Source organism: Rutidosis leptorrhynchoides, chromosome 4 (assembly GCF_046630445.1).
Source record: "Rutidosis leptorrhynchoides isolate AG116_Rl617_1_P2 chromosome 4, CSIRO_AGI_Rlap_v1, whole genome shotgun sequence".
Taxonomy (NCBI): Eukaryota; Viridiplantae; Streptophyta; class Magnoliopsida; order Asterales; family Asteraceae; genus Rutidosis; species Rutidosis leptorrhynchoides.
In genome coordinates, this window is record NC_092336.1 from 524,326,184 (window position 1) to 524,348,302 (window position 22,119).

Sequence of the window (22,119 nt, forward strand, 5' to 3'; positions counted from 1 at the left end):
TAGAGCATACCACTATGATCAAAACGTAGCTAGAGGAAAGATGAACAACTTTAATACCCGCACTTTGATCCGAAATCGCCTCCTTCTTCCTTGATTCAAGCTTTCCCTCACTAAGAATCTCTCTCTCTCTAGAAACTAAATTGGAAGAAGTAAAGTAGATGAAAATGGAGTTATGAGGCTCCCCAAAACTGATCTAGGGCCTTATGGTCGGCCCTCAAGTGAATTTACCCAATTGCCCTCAAAATATCTAATTAAAAACAAAGTGAGCTGTCAGCCCGTAATGGCGCGGCGCGCCATAAGGCCGCGCGGCGCGCCAAATGCCCAGTTCAGCTTCTTTTGCCTTTTAATTAAATACAACTTAAACCCCACAACTTGAATAACTTATACACACATAAGTACAATAAAATATTCGGGTCTTACAGTTCTAAATCCAAATCATAAGGATCAAGGAAAAGGGCATAGCGTTAACATGGTAGGTACCTTGAGAAGCGGAAGGCAATATGACAATAAGGTAGGTGAAAAAGAGTTAGTGCAACCAGAGTCAAGTAAGTCTCCTATTGTTCTTGATGAGGAAGAGGTAAGTGAAGTCGGTGACCAAGGAGAAGGGGTGAAAAATAAGGACCCAATTGTTAAGGAGACTGGAAAACCGGAGACAGAATCAAAATCCGTCCCATTTCCCAAGGCCTTAGAGTCCCCAAACCAGTTCCCTTATGGGAAAAAGGGACCACAACCAGAGGACATGTGGGAAACATTTAAATAGGTTAAGATAAAATTACCCCTCCTCGATGCTATTAGGCAAGTCCCGTCTTACGCTAAATTTTTAAAGGACCTTTGCACTCAAAAGAGGAAGCAAAGAGCGACTTTACCCAAAAAGGTGGAGCTAACCGAGCACCTAAGTGCGGTTGTTTCGGGTACACTTCCACCTAAGTTTAAGGACCCAGGGACCCCGTTGATAGCTGTGACTGTAGGAAACGTGAATGTGAAAAAGGCGTTACTGGACCTAGGAGCTAGCATTAATATTTTACCTTTTTGTCTAGTTGACCGATTTGAATTGGGTTTAATGAAAAGAACCGACATAATTATTCAACTAGCAGACCAGTCAATCAAAACGCCTAGGGGGATACTAGAAGATGTGATAGTAAAAGTGGAGGATTTCTATTACCCAGTTGACTTTGTTGTTATGGATATTGAACCTAGGAATAGAGATGCCCAACCCACTATAATTTTGGGACGCCCGTTCTTGGCCACCATTAATGCTCACATTAATTGTCGAACGGGTGCTATGGACATATCTTTCGGGAATCGCAAGATGAGAATTAATATCTTTAATTCTCTTCACACCCCGAATGTCCATGAATGCTATAGGATAGATGTGATTGATGAATTAGTGGATAAACATACTTCTCACCTAATAACCGACGACCCAGTAGAAATATTTTGCTTAGGTGACGAAAAGGATGTTGAATGTGAAGAGGTTAAGGTAGTAGAATTAGCAGTAGCAAGTACAATGGATGCTAGGTTGCCACCGTGGACTCATAAATATGAGCCACTACCTAAATCCATTGATACTAATACGAGACCGTCACTAGAGTCACCACCGACTCTTGAGTTAAAACCCTTACCTTCTCATTTGAAGTATGCATTTTTAGGTACTGACGGCACTTTGCCAGTTATTATTGCTTCAGATTTGACAGGTGTGCAGGAAAAAGCCTTGATGGAAGTGCTTCATAAGTACAAGGCTGCAGTAGGGTGGACAATAGCTGATTTGAAAGGGATAAGTCCCTCAGTGTGTATGCATAGGATAGTTACAGATCCGGAGGTTAAACCTGCTCATGATACGCAATGCAGGTTAAACCCGAATATGCAGGAAGTGGTAAAGAAAGAAGTTCTTAAGTGGTTGGACGCAGGGATTATCTTCCCTATTTCAGACAGTCAGTGGGTAAGTCCCACGCAAACAGTGCCAAAGAAAGCTGGGATAATGGTAATGGAAACTGAGGAAGGTGAAAAGATCACAACCCGTCCCGTGACGGGTTGGAGGGTACGTATTGATTACCGGAAGCTAAATGTTGCAACTTCAAAGGATCACTTTCCCTTGCCTTTTATTGATCAAATCATCGAAAAGTTGTCAGGTCAGAAATTTTATTCTTTCTTAGATGGGTATTCGGGATATAATCAAATACCTATTCACCCTAATGACCAAGAAAAAACGAATTTTACTTGTCCTTACGGAACCTATGCTTTTAGACGGATGCCTTTTGGTCTATGTAATGCACCTGCGACTTTTCAGAGGTGTATAATGAATATCTTTTCAGAGTTAATAGGCGAGTCTTTAGAGATTTTTATGGATGATTTTTCGATATTTGGCAAATCTTTTGAGTCATGTTTGAGTATGTTGGAAAAAGTTTTGAAAAGATGTACCGAGACCAACCTTGTCCTTAGTTGGGAAAAGAGCCACTTTATGGTAAGGGAAGGGGTGGTTCTGGGACACATTGTGTCTGAACGGGGATTCGAAGTCGATAGGGCAAAAGTGCAACTTATTTCCACATTACCTCCACCAAACAATGTTAAGGGGGTAAGATCGTTTTTGGGACATGCAGGATTCTATCGTAGGTTTATCAAAGATTTTAGCGTTATTTCTAAACCATTGTGTAATTTATTATTAAAAGACGCACCTTTTGAATTTGATGACCAATGTAAGGAAGCCTTCAACACCCTTAAACGTAAGTTAACCGAAGCACCCATTTTACAATCACCCGATTAGACCAAACCATTTGAAATTATGTGCGACGCTAGTGATTTTGCGGCTGGGGCTGTTCTGGGTTAAAGAGTTGATAAGAAACCGGTTGTTATCTATTATGCTAGTAAGACATTCTCAGATGCCCAAATAAATTATACCACAACCGAGAAGGAATTACTAGCAGTTGTGTTTGCCTTAGACAAATTTAGATCATATTTGTGGGGGTCTAAGGTAGTTGTATTTTCGGACCATAGTGCTTTAAGGCATTTGCTTGAGAAGAAAGAGTCTAAGCCTAGATTGATTAGGTGGATTTTGTTGCTACAGGAGTTTGATTTGGAAATAAGGGATAAAAAGGGTATAGAAAATGTGGTAGCTGACCATTTATCTAGGATACCCCCGCCACCGTTTGACCCTACTAAACCGATCCAGGAGAATCTCTCGGACGAATGTTTGTTTAGTGTTGTGCAGGTACCTTGGTTCGCTCATATTGTCAACTATTTGGTGACTAACAAGATACCGGAACATTGAAACAAGCACAAGAGGGATTACTTTTTATCGCAGGTTAAGCATTATATTTGGGAGGACTTGATTCTTTACCGACTTGGACCCGACCAAATCATTAGAAGATGCGTGGCGGAAGATGAGCATAAGGACATTCTAGCTCATTGTCATACTTTTGCATGCGGAGGACACTATGGGGTAAAGAAAACCGGGTACAAAGTACTCGATTCAGGTTTCTTTTGGCCTTCTATCTTTAAAGATGTATTTGAGTATGTTAAAAATTGTGCTAGGTGTCAAAGAATGGGGGGAATTTATAAACGTAACGAAATGCCCATGAACCCAATTTTGGTTTGTGAAATCTTTGATGTTTGGGGTATTGATTTTATGGGACCTTTTCCCCCGTCTTTTGGGTTTGAATATATTTTGGTAGCCGTGGATTATGTCTCCAAGTGGGTGGAGGCTGAGGCTACTCGAACAAATGACAACAAAGTTGTCCTTAAGTTTGTTAAGAAAAATATTTTCTGTCGTCATGGTGTACCTAAGGCCATAATTAGTGATGGGGGTTCACACTTTAAGAACTCCCATTTTGCTAAACTTTTAAGGGATTATGGGGTAAATCACCGAATTGCTATGCCTTAGCATCCCCAAACAAGTGGGCAAGTGGAGGTATCTAATAGGGAGTTAAAAAGAATTTTGGAAAAAACCGTAAATCCTAATCGCAAAGATTGGTCTTTAAGACTAGACGATGCGCTTTGGGCTTATCGGACAGCTTACAAAACCCCTATTGGTACTTCACCTTACCGACTTGTTTATGGGAAGGCATGTCACTTACCTGTTGAAATTGAGCATCGTGCAGAATGGGCTATAAAACAGGTGAACATGAACTTAGATGAGGCAGGAAATGCGAGGAAGCTAGAATTGACAGCATTAGAAGAACTTAGACGTGAAGCATATGAAAGTTCGAAGATCTACAAAGAAAAAATGAAAGCTTTTCATGAAAAGCAAATTAGTAGGAGGACGTTTGAAGTGGGGCAAAGTGTGTGGTTGTTTAATTCCAGGTTAAAGTTGTTTGCGGGTAAGTTGAGAAGTAAGTGGAACGGTCCCTATGTGGTTACTAAGGTTACTCCCTATGGGGCAATTGAAATAAAGGATCCGAAAGGTGGGGAACCGTTCTTAGTTAATGGGCAACGATTGAAGATTTCTACCGGGTTGTCGCTTGATGATGATAAAGTAGTTGAAACAATCCGGTTTGAACCTATGCAAAGGCAACAACTTAGGACCATTAGAGTGAATGAACCAAGGAAAGGGAATAGTAAGGAAAGTGTCGACTCATGGCTTGATCAAAATGTCTCTATTAGCCATGTGCCCGATTACGTTGAATGGGAGGATGATGGGCGATTTGATGATGCGCCCGAAGATGCAGTGTCCGAAGTCATTTCGGATGAATGTTTTGATGATCTTCATGAGGAATTGCCTTTAGATGAGAGTGCCCAAGGTAGACCGGTGATTCTTTACCAAGAAGACGATCCGGGGGAGATATTATTCGAGTTAAGTATCATTGGAGTATTACCTCACTTTGTTAGTAGTCATCGAGAGTTTAAGGTGATAGCCGATTCGGGATCTTCCATCAACATAATGTCCTATGAGATGTACAAGCAACTTTTTCATGGTGAATGTACGTTATGTGAATTGAAGAAATCCGATGCAGAAATCACGCTTGGAAATAATACCAAGTGTAGGGCACTTGGGGTAGTTAATAAGGTGATGGTTAGTGTGAAAGGTGTTTTTCTTGAAGTACCGTTCACCATTTTCGATATGCCCACGGACTATGATGTTCCATTGTTAGTAGGTCGGGGGTTCATTTCAACCGCGGGTGGTAAATTAGACCCAGGGGCGGGGTGCATCACCTTTGAAGGAGGAAACGGAACTTTTAGATTTTGTAATTCAGAAAATATGCGATTTCCTTCAGCCTACATAGTCGAAAGAGAGTTTGATGAAGATTATTGCATGAAACTCAAACTCGAAAAGAGTGGAGCAAGTGAAGAGGTTGTTGAGAATGTGTTTGATGACACGATAGAGATGGATAAAAGCTGTCAAAATGTTGAGTGCGGAGGCATTTCCCTTGATCGACACTTGGATATCGAGAAGGGTGATGAGAATTCGAGAAAAACTGAAAGTATAAGTGTCAACACGGTTAAGGAGACGCCAGAGCTAGATAAAGGAAAAGAGGTAGATGAAGAAGAGATTCGTAAGACGCTTGAGAGTATGTGGGGTAAAAAGAACACGGATAAGTTCATGAATAATATCAAGACGTCTTTTGTTGATGACGAGGGTTGGACGATTGAAGTGGAGTATGTTAAGCCTAACCCGAAATGTGAATTTAAGCCTCGTATTAAATATAGAGATCCGGGTGAGTTTGCCGTTATTTGTCACTTCAAGAAGAAAGGGGCCTACCGGGCGTTGCTAGATTCGGGTGCGAGTGTGAACATGATGCCAACTAAAGTTGCAAAATCAATAGGCATTCGAGAGTTGGTTCGGACTAATACGAATATTCGTTTTGCCAACCAAACGGTTGATGATCCAATCGGGATTGCGGAAGATGTTCGTTTCACTATTCACGGTATAAATTATAAGGAAGATTTCTTCATTATGGATTGTGAGCCGGATGAATACACGCCAATTATATTGGGATGAGGATTTCTAGCAACCGCAAGGATATCACTAGATTTTGATGCGAGGACTTTAACAATTAGAGATAAAGATAATATGCTCACGTTTAGTTTGGAGGATGGATTCGGCTCTAGCAACAACGGGGCCGATGATCCGGACGAAAGCTAATCCGGAAAAGGAGTCGAGTGCGCGACTCCAGCAAAAATACGCACACCTTTGTAAAGTTTGTAAGTTTTTATTTTGTTTTGTACATACGGGCGGGGCAAAGTACCAATTTTTGAATTTTAAAACGGGAACGGTTTAAATGACTATCTCTAACTTTTTGCATTGAGGACAATGCAATGCTTAAAGTGTGGGAGGGGGTCAAGGTTTTAGTCCCTAAAATGTTTTGTGAAAAGAAAACAAGAAAAACGGAAGTTTCGTGCGAAAATAAGGCAAAAATTGAAAAAAATAAAAAAAATTCGATAGCTGGTAGATGGCGTAATTTACGCCATTTTTGGCGTAATTTACGCCTTTGAAAGATGCAAAATCAGACAAAAATTGAGGTCCAGGCGTAAAATTACGCCAGGTTTTTACGGCAAAAATTGTGAAGGCGTAAATTACGCCTGCACTGGCGTAAATTACGCTAGTGGAATTTTTCTGGTGCCGGGAAAAGGGTTTAAATGGGTAAAAATTTATTTATTTAAACACCACCAACACCGCAGCCATAACCACGAGCAAAAACACTTCCAACCCTAGTTTTCCTTTATCTTAACACCAAATCAAAGCTTAAATCATCATCAATTCGTCATAACACTTCACTTAAACATCCAAATTCTTACCAAATCATACAAATTGGGTGTTAATTTGTGTTCTTGGCTAAAAACTAAGTTTGGGGGTTTTGATTTGTGGGTTCAATTCTTCAAATATTCTTTCAATTCGTGTGTTTTAACATCAAGGTAATCATCATTCTTGTGTCTTTCATTGTTTTTGATTATTAATTTAGGGTTTTTGCTACTTTTACGTTCATGTGCTAGGGTTAGTCCGAATTAATTATATTTAAGCATTGTTTTTGTTTTAGCTATTGTTAATTGTGTTTAAATATGTTAATGTAGTATGTGTGCATGATTAATTTGAAAGTTAGGGTTCAAACTTGTTAATTGCTTTCAAGTAGTTGACTAGGGTTGACTTTGACTAAAAACTGATAATGTTTGTGAATTGTTTATGTGTTTTTAATTGTCTAATGTTTAAATTGATGTTTGTTAAGTGGCAACGCAATAATGTTAGCTAGTAAAGTTTATAGTTTTCATTGACATGATGATTACCATAATTATGTGATGTTTACTTGAGAAAAGGGGTTGACTAGTGGTAATGCTAATGTGTAACATGTAAAGTAAGTGTTTTGTGGTTAAATGAAGTGTGCAAGATTGATATGTTAGTACATGAGACTAGGAATTGCATGTATTGCTTGAGGTTTTAATGTGATATTTTGAGAAATGACATGTGAGGTGTTTTGTTAAATACTAACGAGTTTGTTGAGTTGTGCAATTGCAGAAAATGTTGAGAGGTGCTAAGAGAAGTCGTGGTGGTAACCAAAGCTGGGCACAAAAGTGGCAAGATAAGAGGTGGTTAAGTGAGTTACCGTATGATTTACAGGTCCGTTTGTATACCGAGAAAAAGGATCAACTTCTGAGAAATGCCTTTTGTGAGAGGTATATAATTTCAAGCGTGTGGAGGAAGTACGGGGTTTTTCAGGTGTTTGTGGATTGGGGTTGGGAAGCTATGCTTCAACCGGTTCAAATGGGGTTTGAAGAGGCACCGTTAGAATGTTCTTGGGAGATGACTTATCCCAATCAGGTCTTCCAATGGATGTCAACTTTGAGATGGATCCCAGGGGATAATTTTCCACAAACACTAATCCTGGAGGGCAAAGTGGGTAATACGGTGATTCCGCTGCGGATGGAGACTTTTAATCAGTTAGCCCATCCCGATCTTCCATATGATTCGGGAATAAGAATTCCGGGGAAAATGCGTATGACTATCCGACTGAAAAAGAATTGTTTGAGGTTCCAGCTGACAGGTATGCTCATGTGATAAGGACGTTGTTTCATGTCGAACGACCCGATATTGAGAATTTTGAATTGGAAAGGAGTAAGCTCAAAATCATTCCGAGGATGTTGTCAATTGTGATGCATTATAACATATATCAACGAAAAATTGATCTTACGTATATTCGGACGTATGAGTTACCGTTGTTGTACGCCATGGTGACTAATTCAATGGTGCCTTCTTCGCGTCTGGTTATGATGACATGGATTTGGGAGTGTCGGCAGCAGTTAAAGCAAAGGGCGGTGATCCCTTACATGCGTTTCTTATCGTTCTTTTTGTGGAGGAATGGAGGGGTTTCAAATAATCCCAGGGGTAAAAAGGAAAGAATGAGAAAGGTAAAGGAAAATGTGGCTGGGTTTCAGTTTATGAAGCAAGGAGCTGGTTATGTGATTGAGTATCCGACTTATTTGGAGCGGTATACTTTTGGGGTTGAAGATGATAATCTTCCTGTGGAGGAAGAAGAGTATGATTCAGAGGATTCATATCTGCGGATTACACGAGAGTTGGATGAGAGAGAGAATAGGGGTGATCCAGATTTTGACCCTCAGGGTGAGGGATCGAGTAGGGGTAGGCGTTACATTCAGGTGGATGAGCAACAGTGGGCGAGAATGGAGGAGCAACAGGGTACCCTCATGGATATAGCTAGGGCTCAGGTTTACATGACTGAGCGATATCAGCAGGATGCGTTTGAGAGGGACAACCGAAGACGGCAGTATGAGGATATGTTGCATAATCGGCCAGTTACACCATATTATGAGCCGATTGATTACACGACTTATGCTTAGGGGTTTGCACCAGGGATGGAATATGTGAGTCCACCCGCACCATCTATCGCACCACCATTGTTCTATCAGCAACCTACACCATTACCACCGGATATGGAGAGAGCTCGAGAAGAAGGAAGGAAATCGGTGTTTGACATGGCACCATTAGCGAGAAGTATGTTTGAGAGTATTTTTGGTCCTGATTCCCGAATGGAATGAGCCTCTCTGATTTTAATCAGGTCCTGTGCTCCGTCTGTAATAACATGTACACTTTTCTTTTCTTTTATTTTTCTTTTATTTTATTTTATTTTTTTCTTCTTTTTTTCTTTCTTTTATTTTCCTTATTTTTATTTTTAGTAGCTAAATGAACTTTGTGGGCGTGTTCACTGCAAGCCCTCACGAGACAAAACTCGTCCACCCGAGGGAATCGGGTGGTTTAAAGCGAGATCCCTCCGACAATGGGCTAGTTAGATTTTATGTTTTCTTTTGTTTTTGTTTTGTAAGAATAAAATTGGATGGAAGGAAACATGTTGTGTGATGAATTGGGAGATCGGCGTAATTGTCACGATGATATTTGGGAAGTTGCTTTTAATCCCGGGTAATATTGTTCTTTTTCTTTTTCCTTGTTTAATTTTCTCACTTTAATCTAACATAACTTTTTAACATGCATACGAGGACGTAGCATGATTTAAGTGTTGGGGGGGGGGGGGGGGGAGGAAGAAAATTTGCACATTTGGCTTAGCTTGAAAATGCTTGTTGTTTAAAGGTTTAATGACATAAATGGTTTTAATGGCCTAGGTGGTAAAAATTTAAAAATTTGAACAATTTTAATTTCAAGGCTATAATCAAGATGTTGACCCACGAGAGTAACCTTAGTGATTAAGAATTAGCTTGGAGGTTTCTGGACTTGGCCGGTGAGGAATGATAGTGTTAGGCATTTGACCTTGTTGACCTTGACTAATTGACATTAAAGAAATTACACTCTTATGGAGAAAAGAAAGGTTGAAAAAGAAAAAAATATTTCGAGGTTGTATGCTAAGTAACATGAATGATAAAGAAACACTTTAGGATTTTTCTTTTTAAACCAATTTTTTATTTTGCAGCCAGTCTACCCAGGTCGTTAGTACACAAATTGTGTGCTAGAATCAACTAGTGACCATTAGTAGCCTAAACCTTTAGAAAAATGTGATATAAAAAAAAAGAGAGAGAAAACCAACTTCCCATTCCTACCCTTATTTTTGGTTATTAATGTCAAATTTAATCATACTTTATCTTGTTTAGATTTGGTAACGCTATGTGACAACGTAACTCATTTTTGCTAAGACTTAATTAGTTTAAATTAGCATGGAAAGTATAACTAGCTATTATGCTATAGTGTTTGTGGCTTTTTGATTAGTTTAACTCAGAGTGGTCTCCGAGGTTCCACAATGGATTCCACGATTTACTCGCTAGTATGAAGTGCATAATTATGATGATAGTCACCAATGCAACACTTGTAGAGTTTTGCTCTTCCCTAGGCAAAGGTCGAAAGGGGATGCTTTATATCACAAGCTATGACAATGATATTCATCACACCCAACACCCATTATCTACATTACATACATATACTTATATATCATTGTCATCATCAGCATATATTCACCATTACATCCCAAATGTTCCTAGAATGATAAATGCTATGTGCAATCATGAAAAAAAAAAAAAAAAAAAAAAGAGAGAGAAAAAGGAGGAAGTGAAAGAGACGAATCTGAAAATTATATATGCCAAAAATTGTGAAATGATTGCTCAAAAGCATGGACCACTGAGGCATAGAAAAAAAATGAATAATGAAAAAGAGAGTAGAAGAAGAGTATGCCAAAAATTGTGAAACGAGTGCCTTATAAAGCATGGACCACTGAGGCATAAGATTCGTTCTCGATGAAATGTCAAGTAAGAATGCAAATCTCCTTATAAACTACACCTTTCATGAAATGCCTCGAGTAAATGGGCAATGTAACCAGCATCCACTTCACCGAGCTTGTGGTATGGGGTATTTCCAATTAGACTTAGGGGGTTCATTGGTGTCGGGACTTAAAAGCTATGCACTTTGTACTAGTGTAGACAAGGGTATGAGTTTGGCTAGTTGGAAAGTTAGGGAGGACAAAAACACAAACATATGCACAATTCTAGTTATGATTGACATTCCGATTTAAATTAATTTATCTTGGTGCGAATGAGGGTCACGTTAAAATCTCTAAACCTTATAAAGATTGATTGGTTTGACATTCGTAACCGTTTTACACCATTTTTATTTGAGTCATGACTAACCCCATGAAATCAATCCGGATGTAATTAAACCCATTTTGTGTTTCTTTTGACATGTTACTTAGATACATTTATTTTGTTGTTAAAAAGAGTAAGTGTGGATCATAAAAGTTGTGAAAGATAATTGTTTGACTTAGTTCTAAGTGTTGATCCATTTAATGATTTGGGGAAATGTTTGAGGTTTATGATGATATGATTAATGGAGGAATTGTTGAAGTAAGGAAATGATTTGTGATAAGAAGTTTATAATTGCAGGTATTAGATGATAAAAGTTGTTTTGAGGTTTTGAGTGATTGACCCATATCTATTTACATCTTGATTGATAGTTAATTTTGCTTGCGAAAAATTGTTTGAGTTGATACCACCTAGGTGTTATTGTTTTATAGCTAAAAACAGATTTGCTTGAGGACAAGCAAAAGCCAAGTGTGGGGGATTTGATAGTTCCTTAATTGTCACGATTATTTACGACTAATTACGCAAAATTAACTTTAAGTGAGTGAAAAAGAAGATACTTTCATGGGATTTTGTGTTTTACAGGTATTAAAGATGTTGGTGCGAAAGATAGTGCAAAATGGCGATTAAAAGTGGAAGATGGACAAGATTTGAGAGGACAAATAGGAATCAGGAGATTTATAAAGGCGTAATTTACGCCTATTTTGGCGTAATTTACGCCAGTGTGCAGATGTTTATCAGTCCAGAAGTGATATGTGGGCGTAAAAATACGCCAAGTCGAATTAACAAAGGCGTAATTTACGCCAAACCCACCGTAAATTACGCCAGTACACTTTTTCAGATTCCGGGAAATACGAATTTTAGATTTTGGATGAAGTTTCCTAACCCCTATTTAAGGAGAGCTTTAGGGTTGCGAAACCAGACTTTTTTCCATCAGTTTTAGCAGCAGGAAACTCCTCCAAACACCCAAAAACATCAATCTAATCACCATTCTTCAAGGATTCAAGTCAAGATCAAGGTGCTATTCATCATGCAATCATCAAGAATTTTATTGATTATCATCATCACTATGCTTGGCTAGTTTTCTTATCTTTATTCCTTCCATGAACAATTGATACATGTATTCATTCATTCAAGTTTATGTGGTTTATAATATTATGAAACTTAAGTCTTTTGAATTGTGATGTTATGAACCTATTGTTTATTGATTAATGCAAGTTTTATTGATTGTGATTGTTGCAAGTTGAGTTATAGTGATTTAACATTTTGTTCTTAATCCACTTAGTATTAAATTAGATTAGGGATAAATACAAAGTGTTTAGGTTGCATAATTCAATCTCAAGATAGTTAGAATTAATAAGCTCAAGAAATCTTGTCTATGAGATTTGATCAATTTATGATGAGCATAATACTTGTTTGACATGAATGCATATTAGATTGAGATTGAGAAGGGATAAAGGCTTTTAATCAATTGATCACAACTTTTCCGTCTAGCTCACTGTTTATGCTTTTAAGTATTCAAGTTACAGTTGCTTAGTAGTTACTTCTCTAGTTTTCAATTTAGTTACTTTTAGTTAATCACAAACAACAAAATCTGGAAATTGCTTGCTTGTTGACCATAACTTCTCGTGGAACGAATCCTGCTTACCCTAGCTAAGTTAGAGTAATTAGGCTATTTTTGATTGACCCTTCGACATCGATCACTCGTGTAGTTCGGCCAATCTTCATTGTGGCATTTGGTATTCGGTAATGGGTTAAGGGGTTAACCTTATTCGTTTTATATTGTTATATATATTAATGTAATGTTGTGTTGTAGCTAACCCTCCGGGTGTAGCTTATTGGCGTTGTTCACATCGTCGTTGGTGAACTTATACTTTGTTGATATCTTTAGCTTGTTGCTTAGAGATCGTACGGTATGCTTAGTATAGTTGCCTTATACATGGATGCTTCGGTATGCGGTATTTGATATTTGTGTGGCGTGTCCATTTTATACATATATATGTATGTAGTATATTATCATTCACTAAGCGTTAGCTTACCCTCTCGTTGTTTACATTTTTATAGGTTTGCATGCTTGGCGGCTCGGGTAAGCTTGGGGATTAGAGATCTTGGCTAGGTTGCTTAGAAGATCTTGCTTTTGTATTCGATTAGGATTTGGGTAGCGTAGTCCCAAATCACCATGCTCGGTTTTGGTTGGAAACTAAACTAGTCGGGTTGTGTATGTCCGTTTGGACAATTAATCAATGTATTAAATGTTTTATGGTTTATTAAACCTTCTATTGCATTAAAGATGTTTATGAAAACACAATTGGGACCTAAAGTGTTATTTAAAGCGTATTAAAAGGAAAAAAAAATTATGGGCCGATTTTTAATACGGGTTGGGTTGTTTCACAACAACAACAACAATTTCCTCTACAACAACAATTTACTCATCAACAAACTTGACCAACAATACGACGCCTATCTTCCCAAATCAAATTCCTACACGAATTCCAACGGATACCGAATCCGATGATGTAGATCGAATCCGTTCCAGAAACTCAACCCGAAGAAGTTGAAGACGAAGGTGAAAGTGACCCGAAAGGAAAAGAAAAAAAGAAATTGAGATGCAAAAAAGTGTCGTGGACGGACGCGGAAAGTGTGATTTTGGCGAACGTGTGGATGCGGGTGAAGGTGCGGGTGGGGATCCGAGTCAGTTTGAAAGGTTATTTCACGAAGAACCTCTACGTCGTCCACCGGGTCGTTCAAGAACCAAGAGTCAAAGGAGTTCGGGGTCATCCGATGCGGCTCGCAATTGTCGTCCAACGAAGCTCATTTACAATTGATTGAAACCTCCAAAGCTACAAGGCGGACAATGGATATGATATACGACGCGAACGAGACCCGTGAGATGTTGGATAATTTGTCATTTCTCACCCAGCCATGTGCACCCGAATTGACGGAGGAACAACGCGCTTTGGTATTGAGAGCCCGAACAAAAATCACCAAGAAATACCAAAAAGCGTTTGAGTTATCCGACGACGAGTAGTTTTTATTGTTTTATGTACTTGTGTTTGTTTTCAATTATGTCATTTAAAAAAAAAATGTAACCGTATGATTGTTATTTAATAAATGTGATGTTCAAAAATCAATATTTATTTGTCAGTTAAAAATAATAATAATAATAATAATAATAATAATAATAATAATAATAATAATAATAATAATAATAATAAATAAATAAATAATAAAATATGAGGAAGTATGTCATGGTTGGCAATGGTGTGTTATGGGAGTATTATGGGAGGAAGTAGTGAGGAAGGAGGAGGAGAGAGAAAGCTGGCGTGGCGCTGAGGAAGTGTTGGGGAATGCGTCATAGTTGGGATTGGTCTTATTTAAAGCATCATATTGCTTTGCTCACTCAAACCTCTACACCATATTGCTTTTGAAGCGTCATTTGAATGGCCATTTAAAGCATCATTATTGCCTTTATCTTATTCTTGCTTCCTGCCTTTGAAGTGTTGCCAATGTCATTCTTGTGACTCGATCAGTTTTAACAAGTTATCGGGCAAAATACTTGACAATCTTTGCCAAAACACTGATCGTGGGAGGTTTCTTCAATCATATTTTTCAAAGAAGGATTGAAAGTTGGGACAAATTTAATGAATCAACAAATATTGAACTTGAAAACGATTAACTCTAATGGTCGCGAGTGTTTCGTGAGCCTACCCTCACAGTTTATGTGATGACCCGTCCAAATCCATTTGGACGAATACATCATTCATCGATTTCACAGTGAGGTACTGACATCAACATGATACATTTTGTAAACATTGCATTCTTTTGAAAAGGCACACCATAAATGAATATCTAATTCCAAGGTTTTTGACATCTGATGATTTCTACATATAGACAATCACCGTAAATAATAGTTTACAATACTACATCCGTTGACAATGCAGTTAAAATAAGATACATGGTGATGATTTTGTGAATGCAAAGTTTTCTCGAATAAAGCATGTATGACTCCATGCACATAGCTTGTATAACGTATAAGCAAACAGCGGAAGACTTCTAGAAACTTGAGAATAAACATGCTTAAAAGTGTCAACACAAAGGTTAGTGAGTTCATAGTTTTAATGTTGCGCATAATCTGTATATAAAGGTGGATCACAAGATTTCGGTTGTTTCATCCAGAAATGTTTATCAAAATATTCTACAAGATTGAGCACCCTGGTAACTAAATTTTAACGTATATATAATAAGTACCCCTGTTTTAACATACATGAAACCAACATGTACAATACACGCAATTCAACGTGTACTAAACTCAAATAGCATACGTCTGTTTTATAGTTCAGGCTAGGGTTTCTATACCTGGAACAGACGGGGATGTCATGCCCTATGGATCCATATACAAGTATTCGCGCCCACCAGTTCTTATAACCGGCAGTTACTAGTTACCAAAGCTAAGGAATTTTCGGTTCAAACTCGGTGTAGAATTTAGTATGTACTTGTATCCATTGCGTTTAAAATAAAGTGCATGTATTCTCAGCCTAAAAATATAGATTGCAAAAGCAATTAAAAAAGGATCTATAAACTCACCTTAGCAGCACATAAATTCATTCACCGAAATGTGACCGAAACTCGAAATGCAAAATAACCGTAGATCTCAACCTAGAGAACATATGTTGGTCAATACATGTCTAACAAGCTAGGTCAGGTCATAGTGTATCACAATCCTAATGCTCGAGACCGACATGCAAAAGTTAACAAAAGTCATCTTAAAAGTCAATCTGACCCAATATGATCTTTAAATCTATACATATTTATTATATTAACATAGTATAAGTCTTGATAATTGAACCAATTTATAATTTATCAAACTCAAAATATTATTTATTTCAGGAGCTATATTATGTTTGAATTATCATGGCAATCGAAAATATTTTATTATTTCACATAGTTTTTCGATACTTGTAAAATCGGATTATAGTGTTTATAAAGTTTTAAAACATGATAAGACAGTCAACTTTGACAATTGTTCAACAAAACGAGACGTGCCTTATATAGAAATTCATTTACTCGATTAGTAATATCTAAAAATCCAATTTATCAATCTCATAGACAAGTTGTTTAAATATTAATTTACAGTTTCAAACACAATTTCAATTAATGTCAAACATAATTCAGTTGACCATATCTTTTAATCCGTTAATCGAAATCACGCGATTTCTAAATGAAAAGTTATTAATTTTTTGATAGCTTTCCAACGACATGCATATCATATAATTTATATCAGTAGCATATGTATCAAATTCGTGATTCATCATAAACTATCTAACGAAAAAATTAAAGCATACAAGCATGCATAAACATATATACTCGAGCACTAGACATGGATACACTATTAATATATAAAAGATAAGATATGAATGCTCACATATCAATATTGTGATTCAATATTGCAGAAAGTACTGATATCGCATATTTTATACGCATTTTCCTTAGCGATATCGGGTACATTTTGGTCCTTTTGGATACGATTTGGAATTATTTCGGTGAAAGTTGTGAAAAGTTTGAGTTCCAAGACCAAGGAGGTTAATTTTGAAGTTATTTGATGGTTTTGGGTGATTTTCGATGTAAACGACTGAAAGGGTTTGGTCCGATTCGAGTTTTGGTGTTTGTATTAAGTTTTTCAGCTCATTTCAGCAAAAATGGCATGGAGCGCCGCTCCAAAACATGGCGCGCCGCGCCATTCCACATAAAATACAGTTCGAGCATTTTAAAAAGGCAGATTTCAGCTCACCAGTTAAATGGCGCGCCGCTCGAGGAAATGGCGCGCCGCGCGAGTAAGGGCGCGCCGCGCAGGTTCTTAACCGGGTTCAGAATTGCACCTATTTAAAGCCCGAAAATTACCCTAATTTATCATTATCGTATCCAGACGAATTCCAGTAGCTTTTTGATGAACTTAGGTGATTTTTGGGGATTTCCAAGGTCATTCTAAGGTATCAATCATTCCGGAAACAAGTCTCGATTCGTTTATCTTTCAGGATTCAATCATTGATTAGGTTTATCTCTTGTCATAAACAATGAATTTCTCTATTACTTTATTTGTGATTTTTATTGTTGCCATGATTATTGGCTAAGTTCTTTAATGTTTGTCTAGATTTAATAACCTATGTATTGGATGCTACTTATCAGTTGTTTGATTAATTTATGATGATTTGATGTTTGAATTAAAGAACCATTCTTATTGAAGCTAGACTTTTCGATTCAATTGGTTGTGTACTTGTTTGATAGGATGAGAGTTCATTAATTAAGTGCATTAATTTACAATTGGTTTGTCTTAATTGATTGTTTGCTTACTCGGAGACGAGAGTAAATTGAATTCAAAAGGCTAGACGAAATAGGGGTGAATTATGCGCAACGAGAGTTGGTGTGATTGTGATTTGAGTCTTCATCTCAGTTGAACTGTTTAGTCACAATTAGGAGGTCTTAGGCTACGGGGAATTCCGTGTCGTGTAATCTTAATTGAAGTGTTTGCGCTGGGGAATTCCAGGTGAACCGACTAGATAATTCACATAAGTTAGATAATAACTGGGGCTTAATCTAAATGCATCCAATACTAGGTGAAAAAGGTCTAGACAAGCATTCGTTTTTTCTAATTGTTTACAACTATCTTATTTTACTCGTTTGTTTGCTTTAAAGCTTAAAACTGAAAACACCAAAAATATTGTTCAATCTTGTTATTAATTAAAGCTATCTTTGATTTTGACTAATCGTTAAATAGCCAACCAAACAAATTATCTCGTAATTCAATTTTCTAGATTTAACTTAGTTTAATTCATTAGTTACAATCTTAATTTTCACGTCTAAACTGTCCTTGGAACGATCTTGGATTTACCAACTTTATACTATTGCACGATCGGGTACACTGCCTGTTTGTGTGTAGTAAATCTTTAAACCGGTTTTTCCCATTATAAATTATAGACGTGATTTCACACATCAAGTTTTTGGCGCCGCTGCCGGGGACAGTTGTGTCGAAAATTAAGTTTGTTTCTAATTGTTCCTAGTTTAGTTTAGTTATAGTTTATTATTTCTTTTTGTTATTCTCTAGTTGAATCGGTACGTTTAATCAGTTGTTAGTTGTGATGTCGCAGGTAACAGGTAGTGCATGCCACATATGCGTTCTTCTAATTCTCCGATTCTTCAACCATTTGCAGAACCCGAAAGAGAGTTATTCAGAGCGTTAAGTCACGTACAACAGTCCACAGTGGATTCATCTTTTTCTTCAAGTGCTAATATAATTAATTTGGGAAGTAGTTCTGAGACTGTGGTGCCCGATACACCACCTGAAATTAGAGAAGAAGAAGAATCTTACATCTCCTTAGATCTTTCCGAGACTGAAGATATGGCGGACCAAGAACAACCACCTCGTCCTCAGACTATGGCACAAAAGTTGAAGGCCACACGAGGGGGCCAAGGCAATTCGATTACTCAACCAAACATCACTCAGCCTTTTCAAATTACAGGGCCGATCCTGAATTTGATTTCTTCTTATTGCCGATTTTATGGCAAGGATACTGAGGATCCAAACGAGCATCTTCGTAATTTTAATGATGTTTGCAATTTGTTTAAGTTGCATGAGGTTGCCGATACTTCAGTCAAGACAAGGCTTTTTCCTTGGACTCTTAAGGGAGAAGCCAAGAGATGGTTAGATAAGCAACCAGAGGGCACGATTACCTCTTGGGAGACTTTGGAGGATAAGTTTTTATCGAAGTTTTTCCCTGCGTCTCGAGCTGCTAGACTTCAAGCAGAAATTTCTCAATTCAGACAAAAGAGCAGTGAGACATTGTTTGATGCTTGGGACCGTTTTGCTACTTTGTTACGCTCATGCCCGCAACATGGGTTGAATGATTTACAGAAGGTCCAGATTTTTTATAAAGGTTGTGATATCCTTACTCGTCAGACTATTGATCAAGCCGCAGGTGGTACGTTAATGGATAAGACCGAAGAAGAGGCGCTAGAGATCATTGAAAAGTAAGCTGCTTACTCTCATGAGTGGCATCAGGATCATGAGTCTTTCCATTCAGCTTCAGTTAAGAGAACAGAGACTACAAGTACAGGTGCTTATGATGATTTTGGGTCTATAAGTGCTAAATTAGATTCGTTTGGTAGGAATTTGGAGAAGATGAATAAGGATATTCATGGTATGAAGGTTGGGTGTGAGTATTGTGGGGGTTTACATCTGGGCAAAGATTGTGATGCGGGTTTGACTATGAATCAGAAAGAAGAAATTAATTATATTAGTCAGCAGAATAACAATCAGTTTCAGGGACGTGCTCAGTTTAATAGGAATTTCAACAATCCTTATAATCCGCAAGGTAATCAGGGTTCGAGGTTCCAACCGGGATATAGTGGAGGATTTCAACAGCAAGCTCCCGGGTATTTTCAGAAACCACAGGCCGAAGAGAAAAAGTCCAACCTCGAAGCTATGATCGAGAAGTTAGTGATATCTCAGACTCAGCTTGTTACTACTGTTACTCAGAACAATGAAAAGAATGACCAAATGTTTCGAAATCAACAAGCAGCTATTCATAATCTAGAACAGTAGATTGGTCAACTTGCTAATAAGAGTATTGAGAGGAAACCGGGGGAGTTACCGAGCAAGACGGATACTAACCCGAAAAACGGGCATGTTAATGCTATCACCACCCGAAGTAGTTTAGCATACGATCCACCAAGGAAGCCCGACGAGTATGATTTGAGGGTACCGTTAGTTAATGATAGTGAGCCGGTTGTTGAAAATGAACCGGAAGGGGAAAATGAGCCGGAACAGGTGGCTGAAAAAGTTGTTAAGGAACCGGTTACTGTTGCTGCTAAACCGGTAGTTAGAAAGTATCAACCACCGCTCCCATTCCCGAGGAAACAGCGATTGGAGAAGCTAGAGGCCGAAAAGTCCAAGTTCATGGACTTGATTAAAAAAGTTAATATAAATATGCCTTTTATTGATGTTATTGCAGGTATGCCTAAGTATGCGAGGTTTCTTAAAGATTTGGTGACTAACAGGTAAAAGCTGGAGAACGTGTCTTCAGTCAGGTTGAATGCCGCATGCTCAGCGGTAGTTGCAAACAAGCTTCTCGAGAAGCTTGAAGATCCTGGAAGTTTTACCATTCCTTGTTTACTTGGTAATCTAGATTGTATGAGGGCTTTGGCGGATTTGGGGGCTAGCATTAATTTAATGCCTTATTCTATTTACCTTAAGCTAGACCCCGGGGAGTTAAAACCCACGCGTATGGCTGTTCAGCTAGCTGACCGCTCTATTAAATTCCCTCGTGGAATCATAGAGAATATGCTAGTTAAGACCGGGTCGTTAGTTTTTCTGGCGGATTTTGTGGTTTTGGATATGGAAGTGGATGAAAGGATTCCACTTATTTTGGGTCGGCCTTTCTTAAATACGGCTAGGTGTATGATTGATGTGTATGGCTAAAAGTTGACCCTTAGGATAGACGATTTGAATGCAACATTCTCAATCGACCATACTTTAAAATACCCTGGCCACACTGACAATACATGTTATTTTCTTAACACTGTGAATGTCCAGTCTGAGTTTTTGCAGTAATTCCCAGAGTTACAGGGTTCAGGAGAGTGCTCATTGGTTGAGATTGATGAAGAGTTGCAGGTTAAGGAGGTGGATATTTTAACCACCTTGATGGAAAACGACTATGAACTGACTGAAGAGGAGTTCAAAGAACTCGAACGTGATGCTAATTACCGGAGCAAGTCTTCAATTGAAGAACCTCCCGAGCTTGAATTGAAGCTACTTCCAGATCATTTAGAATACGCTTACTTGCAGGAGGAATCTAAGCTTCCGGTAATTATTTCTTCTTCTCTTTCAGCAGGTCAGAAAACTGAGCTTGTAACCATGCTAAAGGCCCATAAACCGGCCATTGCGTGGAAAATTCACGACATCAAGGGTATTAGTCCCTCCTATTGCACCCACAAAATCCTAATGGAGGATAACTCCAAACCTGTGGTGCAACGTCAAAGGAGGTTGAACCCGCACATGCAAGATGTCGTGAAGAAAGAGATCATTAAGCTCCTTGATGCAGGTCTGATTTACCCGATTTCTGACAGTCCATGGATTAGCCCGGTACACTGTGTACCTAAGAAAGGTGGTATGACTGTTACCACCAATGATAAAAATGAGTTAATTTCAACTCGGACTGTCACGGGGTGGTGTGTTTGTATTGACTATCGTAAGTTGAATGACGCCACACGCAAAGACCACTTCCCGCTACCTTTCATGGATCAAATGCTAGAGAGGTTGGCGGGAAACAGCTTTTATTGCTTTCTCGATGGTTTCTCGGGCTATTTTCAAATTCCTATCTCGCCCGAGGACCAAGAGAAGACTACTTTTACGTGCCCGTATGGCACGTTTTCATACCGACGCATGCCCTTTGGCCTTTGCAATGCTCCGGCCACTTTTCAAAGGTGCATGATGGCCATATTCCATGACATGATAGAAGATTGCATGGAGGTGTTCATGGATGACTTTTCGGTCTTCGTTGACACTTTTGATTCATGCCTTCTCAATTTAGAACGGATGTTGGTCAGGTGCGAAAAATCCAATCTTGTGCTCAATTGGGAAAAGTGCCATTTCATGGTTCAAGGGGGCATAGTTCTCGGGCACAAGATTTCTAAAAACGGTATAGAGGTGGATCCCGCAAAGGTTACCGCTATTAAGAACCTTCCACCTCCCACCGATGTTAAGGGTGTTAGGAGTTTCCTCGGGCACGCCGGTTTTTACCGGCGATTCATTAAAGATTTCTCAAAGATTGCTAACCCGATGAATAAACTCCTTGAAAAGGACACCCCATGGAACTTCTCTGAAGAGTGCCAAAAGCATTCGAGCTTTTGAAGGAGAAACTCATTAATGCACCAATCATAATTGCTCCGAATTGGTCTCTTCCGTTCGAGCTTATGTGCGATGCATCCGATTTCGCTGTTGGCTTAGTTTTGGGTCAAATGGTCGAGAAGCATTTCCGACCCATCTATTATGCAAGCAAGACCTTGCAAGGAGCGCAATTAAATTATACTACCACTGAAAAAGAGCTCCTT

At 38.4% G+C, this 22,119-nt stretch overlaps 1 non-coding gene across 1 annotated transcript; it reads right to left on the bottom strand.

Moving 5' to 3' along the window:
* Positions 1–18,802: 18,802 nt before the first annotated feature.
* On the bottom strand, positions 18,803–18,909 carry LOC139845972 (small nucleolar RNA R71). Its single transcript, XR_011758721.1, has one exon. It is a non-coding gene; the product is annotated as a small nucleolar RNA R71 (small nucleolar RNA).
* Positions 18,910–22,119: the final 3,210 nt, after the last annotated feature.